Raw genomic sequence first — 9420 nt, forward strand, 5'->3', positions numbered from 1 at the left:
ACTATTTGCAGTAACAGTAAAATTGAATGCACCATAAATGAAAGGATAGGTTCACATTTATCAAGTCTGAAAACAATTCTCACATAACCATTTGTATATTGAAGTACTTTGAGTTATTGTGCGCTGTACCCATTCCTCCTGTCTACACTGGCCATGAAAAAATCCCCTCCTGATATAATTGCAATACAAGACATGAGGGACAAATCCAAAGTCCTCATACTGTGCAGGAATTACTTCCAAAGTTCAGCTGAAGATAATATGAGAATTCATCAGTATGAGTTAGTACAAAATTCCCTCTTTGTCCTCCATCACTTTCATAGGAATTGCTTTAGAATCTCTTCTCTTCCAGTGTGGACAGAGGGAAGAATTAAAACAACCAATAGCTTTTTCAAGATACACAAGTGTTGTGGATATTCTGAGCAATGGTCAGCACCTCAGTGGAGAAAAGTGGACACGAGCCTTTGATGTCTTAACGCTGAAAAGGTTTATTGAAGTATTTGATCAAGGAGAACTGAAATAGCGAACATCGAAGTCATCTGCAACTCGGATGCTGTCTCTTTCCATTCTGTCCTCTGAAGGTCTGAGTCCTAGTCTAAAGACTTACAATATGAAAAAATAGTCTAATTGGTTCACTAGTTTCTAAACAAGGAACTGCATTTTTCCCGTGTCAGCTCAGGTCATGTTGCATGGAACTTCAGCAGTTTAGGTTTGAATGTCTGACTGTGTCAATTGAATCTACGCATCCACCTATCTGTGTTGTCTAGGAAAGTCTCCTCTGACCTTGGTGACCATGGCAACGCTGATTCATCCTCTATCAGAGAGGTTTCTGCTTTCCCCAAAACATCAAAGACAGCTGAAGTCTCAAGGAGAGGAGAAAATATCTCCTTCCTGATTAAGAATTACAGTGTGACCCCAAGGCCCAGGCTTGACCCAATATAACTCAATTTGTAACCCCTAAAGATGGAAAATTCCATAACAAGAAGGACATGTCAGTATTGTTTAATGACAGACTTGAAAAATGTGAACATATCCTTTCAGACCTGATGCTGGGCAGTGTAAGATTGTGTGCCTTGTGTATGTCTGGAAGGAAACTGATTAACAACATAGTTCTCTACTAAGTCTGAAATATTCATTAAAGTTATAAAATAAGAAAATAAAATAAGATATAAATAACTGAAAAAGGATGAATTAGTTAATATCCTCAATAATATTTTTGCAGTTTTTCATCAACCTGTTTTTTTAGCCTTTATTTAACCAGGTCTGTCCCATTGAGATCAAATATCTCTTACAAGGGAGACCTGGCCAAGAAAAGCAGCAACACAGAGTTGCTGCTGTTCCTGTTCCATCTTGCTTTCACTCTCAGTAAACACTAAATGAAATTGAAGCTGAGCCTCACTATCATCCTCTATTAAATACGTTTTAAATGAACACTAAATCAAACGGCACCCTCTAATTTCAAAAGCCTGCCTATCCAGAAAGCTGCAGTATGCTGTGACTTCATGGAGTATCAGGGTCAGGTATCAGTATTTATCAGGGCTGTTGCTATGAGTTTGTTTTTGAATCAGCTTAGTGGTCACGCACTCCCCTAATAAAGCTTTAAGGGGTTTAGGTACTGCCAATTGATCATTCAGAGTTCATTCAAGAAAAGTGAACAGTGAAATTGTGAAACACACAAAAACAACCGTATATATAAACTTTAAACCACTCATTCTCACAAAACACCAAAAGAAGAAATCTTGTGTTACATGCAAGTCTGCACTGTCCTGTTACGGCATGTCTACAATGACATCCACTCAAAGTCAATAGCTTTTCTAATTAATGTACTTATTAGTTAATGTGTCCATGCTGCCTCTTTAACTTTGAGCTTGTCTGTCTGCGGGCCCAAGAAGGACCTGTTAACAAAAGACAAGGGCCAGTGGTTTCCAGAGCCAAACCTGATCTCAGGGGGTGCTTTGGACACTGCTCTGCGCTTCAAAGGAGGTGGGGTGGCACTGGGTCTTCCTCTTGTGTGTGTCTGGATGGAACCTGCATTTATTAGCGCACGGGCTACAGATACCTTGAAATGCAAAAGATTCCTCTTTTCCAATCCAGACATTCTGTAGAGGTGCCAGGCATTCACAATGGTCACATCCAAGAAGTGAAAGAACACTCGGATGCACCACCATTTTTTGTTTTTTTTGCGTCTGTGGGGATACATTGCGACACACTGATCCATGAGATCTACTCCTCCCATATGCTGATTGTACAGCTTCACGGAAAATGGCCTTTGGATGTCAAGCATCTTTTTTTCTTTCTTGCTCCATCTCTGGGCCAAATCTGGAAGAGACCATGTGTATCACTGAACTATCCAGCCAATGTGTGGCAGTGATGTTTTAAGCATAGCTGACAACAGAGCAAGCTCCTCTTCCTTCATTGTTGAGTTGCTTTTCACTCTTCAGTTTCAGTTGTGCTCTCTGCAGTCTGTTGATTCTGCATGTGCCAGTGCCATAGATGCCCTGTTGTTGCAATGCCTGAAGGAGCGGAATGGTGCAAAAGAAGTTGTCAAAAAACACCTTTCGATTTTTGTGCTGTATATCATCACAAAGGCGCATGACTACATCTGCAGCCATTCCCAACTGACTGACCTGACCACGTCCAGCTGAACCCTGATACACTTCAAATCTGTACATGTATCCAGAGGTCCCTGCTCACACCCACACTTTCACACCTCAGGGTTTGGTTTTTTGGGGAATGTACTGCCTGAGAGACAGGTGGCCCTTGAAAGGAATGATCTGCTCATCAATTGATTGAAATTCTTCAGGATCGACTGCTGAATGGAAGGTTTTCTCGAGTGTATCTAACACTGGTCTGAGCTTGAACAGCTTATCAGCATTGCTTGGCTCCTTTGAGTAATTATCAACAAAGTGAATGTACCTCAGAATCTGCTCAACTCTGTTCACTGGCATGGGATTTGCTATCAAATCAAGACGCAGCCCTTCCTCAGATGACCAGCACATTCTTGATCTTGGGTATCTGAGGTATGACATGACCATATTAACTCCTAGAAATTTCTTCATTTCTTCTTTTGTCAAGGCCAGATTTTCTTTTCCATTTTGGAGTGCATACAGATTTGTATTGTGCACTATTTCATTTATCAGGTCTTCAGGAAATAGATAAATAAAGAAATCTATTGGCTCTATTCCCTCAACATTCACATTACACTCTCCTAAAAAAGGAGGCAAGTCTCTCATATTGATTGTCTTTGTTTTTCCAGACATTCTGCTTCTTTTCTGTCCTTGAGCTCTGTCAGGTGGCACATCCTCCGTTCCGTCAACATTCTCAGCTCCCTCAGCATCCTCATCTCCACTGTCACTACTGCTAGCATTTGCTAATCCTTTTTTTTCTGGCAGCCAGTCATCATCACTGCCGCTAGCATCATCCTCACTTGACTCAGATGGTACTTGTGCCACTATCCTGTAGGCCTTTCTATCATGCACTGTGATTGACCTCTACAAAATATAAAGACACTAACTGTTACTCACATAATGGAACAAATTTACCTAACATATTGTTTTTGTTGAAAAAAAACATGCAAGTTACATTATAATACTGTAACATAAATCAATTGGTTCAGAAAAAATTGATATTAGTCAAAAAATTACTGCAAATGATTTTTTTTCAAAGAACAACAAAGTTGTAGTAATAGTATGAATTGTAGCTGAAAAATAGCCAGTGATGCATGATGTCCAGATGATTAATCATAATTTTCTCCCAACATAAAATCAATACTTAATTTACTTAATACTTATCAATACTATAATTCAACAACTGTTTTACTCCTAAGTTGTTACTTGATGTTACCATATTTTATTTACCTGCAAAGGTCTCCTACTATAGAAGGATTGACAAGATATTCCTGAGCTGCTTAGAGTTCCTGGCTGTCTGTCGGCCATCTTGGTTTTGAGAAATTTATGTTGCACTTACAATGGCTGGCCAGTGGGGGGCAGGGTACAGGATGATGCAATAGTGTCCACTGTGGTGGCTAATGTACAACTATACCATCAAAACCCATGCATATACAAGAAAACAGCTTTTGAATATCTGTCCACTGTAGTGACCACTATACATGACAGGGTTAAGAGTGACATCTAATCAGATGAAGGTCACTACTAACTGGTTCATGCTCCTTGACCAGCTAGATTTTATTGTCAACAAATTTCATGTGTGGAGCCAAACCAACAATGAATTCATCCTACTTACAAGTGTCATGTGTGTATCCAAAGCCTGATCTATCTTATTCACCTGTGCTGCAGAGCTCAATTTTTTTTCCAAAAAAACTATTAAAAGAACTTCATGAGCCACACTGTTGTGGGTGATGATTTTTAGTCTTTGAAGCCGTTTCTAAACAAGCTACCATAGCCACTGTCTTCAGTGATGAAGGAACACGTTACCCAGTATAGCAGTGTGGCTCACTGACGTGCTTTTCATAGTTTTTGGACAACAACGGAGCAAAAGTTATGTGGTGATAATTACTCTGGTCTAAATGTCAGGACTGAATTACTCTGTTCTAAATGTCAGGACTGAATGCCACAAAGAAAGCCAGTCATCCAGCCACCCCTACCAACCAACAACCAACCGACTCATAGTTAGCAGCAAGCCAAAAGCAGTGGAAACGTAAGCTGGAATGTTAAGAGAACTAGCCAGCACTCAAAGTACAATATTATTTTAAAGATTATTACATTACCTTTTGATGAATTCTAAGTGCATGAGGCATCTTCGGCATAGTGCAGAATGAAATTGTAGTAGCTTGCAAAGAAGGTGCCAAACCACTGGTGAAGTCCTGAGGTCCCACAAGCACTTGACCTTCAATAGATGTCATCCAAGCCCTCAGCTTCATTATGACCTTTTAAACTAAACAGGATGTACCCATCTTATCTTACTATGCAAAGACTGGCAATATGAGGTATACATTAAATATCAACATTACCTTGGACAATAAAGCTAGGTTTACCTGCTGCCACAGTACACTGGACATCAGTGGCTGTGGCACTAGCCTGCAAAATAAAACTGAACTGTGACATTCTGCACATATGGTATTTTAGCATTTACCTTAGAATATAGAGCTGCTTTTAGCTTTGCCTAAATAACACCAAGTTGAAACAGAGTGGGATCCCAAAGCAAAAATACCAAAAAATACTGAGCCAGTTAAAAGTGAATCAGCATATGCATTTACAGAACTTGAGAGACACATGAGATCTCTACCAGACAACTGTTGTTAACAGTTGTATTTCACCAGCAGTCAAGCATGGCGGCTGAATAGATTACTTCATCACCAGTCTGGTCAATACGGCTGTAAGATGACTTTAACATACATAATAGCGTCACAATAGCTGATAAAAAACCCAATAATTACAAATCTGAACAGCCACAAATAACTACAAGTCAAACTCAGTGATTAAGTTCTTGCATTTGCAAACCAAACACAGCTGCAGTTTGGTGAAACCTTATATGGCAGAAAACTTCTGGCGTGTGGCACATCTGCTGCGGTGGGATTTTCCACCACAGAGACCAGGAGACTTAATTCAGAAATATCTTTAACAGAAAGATCATCCTTTCAGTTAATAAGACAGAGCAGCAGTTGTGCCATAGCACACACACACACACACGCACGCTCACAGCGGACGGAGCTTCGAACAAGCACTAGTGTTAAACCTGCAGTGTGGAACTTTTACAAAATATTAAAGGATCTAAATGGATGTCCGTTACATTCAAGCCCTTGCCAAACGAATTCACATAATGCTGATTAAGCCTATCACAGTACATGGAGTTTTTAAATCTCTATGCTCTATGGGCAGGACATGTGCACTAGAGACTTCTGCCGGCTGAGCTGGCTAACTTCCGGTTGGCCCTCTGATAAATTGAATGGGGATAAAATAATTTAATTGTGCAGCTCTTCTAGACTTTCCTAATGTTATTGGACCGAATGGATCAAATTCTGATAGTGATAGTAAGTAATTTGGGGGGGGTTGTGATGCTCAAAACAATTTATCCATGGTTTTACACCTAAAGCGGTAGCGACGGAGTAGGCAATGGCGGAGCCCATGATGTAAGCGCGTGTCAACAGTGTTTTTACTCTCACTGCCAGAGGGGGGAGACAAAAGTCCCACACTCCAGAATTAACATTGTTAAGCTGAATCTCGTTACGTAACATTAAATTTTCTGCTTACCTTAGCCAGCGGTCTTCAGTTTCCACAGTGTCAAGCGCTGCAGTAACGAGGACAACAGCAGGAGAGAATGCTGCCGGCACTGACACAAGCTAACAGATGATGTTCAAAACATTCAAAATGAGCTTCCAAAATCAGATTAGCTAGATAATATTTCTTTACTACAAACCATAATAAAGTTAGGTTAACGTTGCAGATAACGTTAGACATGAGCCTATTTAAAAGTGAGCGCGCTCACGCTAACCGGATGACAGTTAGCTTAGCTACCATATCTCCATGTGCTAACTCTTCACTCCAGCTTCAAAAATACACATACGGCAAACAGCTAGAGTTGGGAGGGCTACTTTTAAAATGTAATCCAATACAATTACTAATTACCTGTTAAAAAACATAATAAGTAACCTAATCCAAGTATCATAATAGTAAAGTAACTTGATTACTTTCCGTTACTCTTGTATTACTTCAATACCAAATATGCAGATAAAGAGAGAATAAATATCAATAAGATGACTTTTACCTAATTCTGTGTTTAACTTAATTTTATTAAGTGTGTGTTTCAGTGTTCAGCCAGCAGATGACAGCAGAGTCAGAGGTTTATTTATTTTAAACTACTTTAAACTTAGCAAATAAACGGAATGCATCTTCTCATGCAGTTACTATAACGTTAGCTACTGTTGGTGCGTCAGTGTGTGTGCAGCGGTCTGCTTCCACTCTCTGCAGGCATAGTGGGCGTGCCAACTACACGCTGCAGCTTTCATGATGACAGAGCGAGAGACATGGCTGCAAGCACAAGTGCTCTTGCCAACCGTCCATGGCTTGTTAACAGATTGTCAAACCGTGGATGGTCAGCAAATTGTAATTCTGCTAATAATTTTACTAAATGTAACAGTAATCTGATTATGTCTTTTTTTCTGAATCCCAAGTATGTAACATTGTTACAAGTATTCCATTACAGGGTAAAATAATATACATTATCTTGTCAGTTAATTAGATAATAAACTTGATTTTGTTACTCACTGTATCTGAACTAAAGTCCCAAATGACGATGTCAATCCCACAGTGCTGTACAGTGAAGTTCAAATTCAGATTTCACAGTAACTTCCTATGTAACATCAATGCCTGCAAGGACGCACAGTAAAATTCAGAATACAATATTATATTGTGAAATATCACAGGTAAAGCCTATAAAGTGATAATAGTATGATTTATTGTGAAATATTACAGTTAAATCTTGTGACATCCTTAAAGTAATTTGCAGTGTAGTGTCTGTGATCTTAAAATATTTTCTGTCTTTGGATAAGTCAAATTCCAGAAACCAGACATATAGAGAAGAGTTAAGGAGATTTGTCAGGTGGAGTAAGGATATCTGGGTGGTGGAGATATATGGAAACAAATGCTGTATTTAAACAATCCAGATTTTTCAGATTTATCCGTGTGTCTGGGGAAAGCTATGACACCCAGCCTAAGATGACTTTTCCTAAATAAAGGTTTTAAAAAATCCCTAATTTCTTAAATTCCTCTGGCAATGACTGAGCAGCATTAAGCCATTCTGTCAGTCTGTGAATAAAGTTTTTTCCTGCTGGCGCTGTTTCTCGGATATGGCTGCCTTGGTAACAAATGCAGAGTGATGAAAACAATCAGTCTCTTTATCATAGCCTTGTGAGTGCAGGTACTCCAAACACAACATGCAATATAATATAAATGATCAGGCCCAAAAAGATGACAAGTATATTTGACCACTAGATATAAATTCTCATCTGTGTTAAAATGATTTGCAGATGGCCAGGTGGAACGTGAAGAGGAACAGGTGTTCAACTTGGCACAAGTTTTATAACATCTGAATTCGTAGCAATGAGACAATTAACAACCTTTGAGTCAGTGATGGTCTTAAATGCCTACAAACATGCACTCACACTCACTCATACAGACATTTACATAAATATTTAAATACTTATGGCCTTATTCTTGGTGGTTATTTTGCTCTTTTCAAAACTCCACGAGGCCTGATGCAAAGGCTGAGTTGTAAGTGCTTGTTTGTGTAGAGCTCCTGTTGCCTGTGCAAAAGTAAATGACTATTAGTTCAACAGGTTGATGTTTTATCACCAACGTTATTTGCTGTTTTTATTAATGATTAATGATCTGGCAGGAGAGCTAAAGCAGCTGGGGAAAGGGGTATTATGTGGTCATGTACTTAAATCCTTCTTTCTATCCTTCCTTCTCTCCTTCTTTATTATATTGGTATTATTTTGCTGGTGAGGAAGATTTGCAAGTGATGATACGTGTTGGATGATGTGGACACAGCATCAATCAGGAAAAAACATATATTTTTTCAAAAACCATAGGGAAAGAAGTAGTTTTCACTTCTGTGTTTCTGAGTGAAAACTTGAGTTTACAGAGAGATATAAGCAGATGAAAGAATGTCTCTCTAGATGTCATTTTTACATGGTGCATCAGTTCTAACAGACTTCACAAGTAGGGCCTTGGGAGGTATTATGGGAAAAACTAAAATGCTGAGAGATATGGTCTATTTTACAACTTCCAAACCATATCCAAACATGTGTCTGTCTTGTCTTAGATTATGCGGCAGTAACATGAGATTATAAAAGGTTTAAGGTTTTTAAAAAGTGGGCAGATTGCACACAGCTACCTTTGACAGACATCTGTCAGCTCTTCTTACCTACATGTGACACATATTCCAGTGAGAAACAGCAGCTAGTAGCACTGATATAGTGTTGATCTTCTCATAAGCTCTGGTTTGCTCTCTGCTTCCCACCTGAGCGCGCATCTCATGGATGATGTTGCTTGGAAACCCTTGGAAATTTTTCTATTTGAGGTATATTGACATTTGAAATATTTGATTTATTGTAATGAAATGTGGATTTCCTAGAAACAAATGTGGAGGAGTTCAAATACCACATCAGGGCTGAATGCAAACAAATTATTGAGCATTTATTGTTTATTTAAGAAAGATTAAATGTGAAAATGTGTTCAGTATACATTCACCAAGCACTTAATTAGGAACACCATACTAAATCTGGGTAGAGCCTTCCTTTGCTCTCAAAACAGCCTCTATTCTTCATGGTTTGGATTCCACAAGATGTTATAAAAATTCCTCTGAGATTCTGGTTCCAGGTTGACATGATTGCATCACATAATTTCTGCAGATTTGTCAGCTGCACATTCATACTGTGAATCTCCCTTTCTACCACATCTCAAA

The 9420-nt window shown here is 39.0% G+C and overlaps 1 long non-coding RNA gene across 2 annotated transcripts; it reads right to left on the bottom strand.

Moving 5' to 3' along the window:
- Window positions 1-935: 935 nt before the first annotated feature.
- On the bottom strand, window positions 936-8211 carry LOC121887555. Of its 2 annotated transcripts, XR_006092996.1 has the most exons (4): window positions 6207-6232; window positions 4991-5033; window positions 3855-4890; window positions 936-3488 (listed from the first exon to the last, which is right to left on the bottom strand). It is a non-coding gene; the product is annotated as an uncharacterized LOC121887555 (long non-coding RNA). The 2 variants fall into 2 exon arrangements; XR_006092995.1 differs by having other exon boundaries at window positions 3855-5033; window positions 6207-8211.
- Window positions 8212-9420: the final 1209 nt, after the last annotated feature.

This window comes from Thunnus maccoyii, chromosome 20 (assembly GCF_910596095.1).
Source record: "Thunnus maccoyii chromosome 20, fThuMac1.1, whole genome shotgun sequence".
Taxonomy (NCBI): Eukaryota; Metazoa; Chordata; class Actinopteri; order Scombriformes; family Scombridae; genus Thunnus; species Thunnus maccoyii.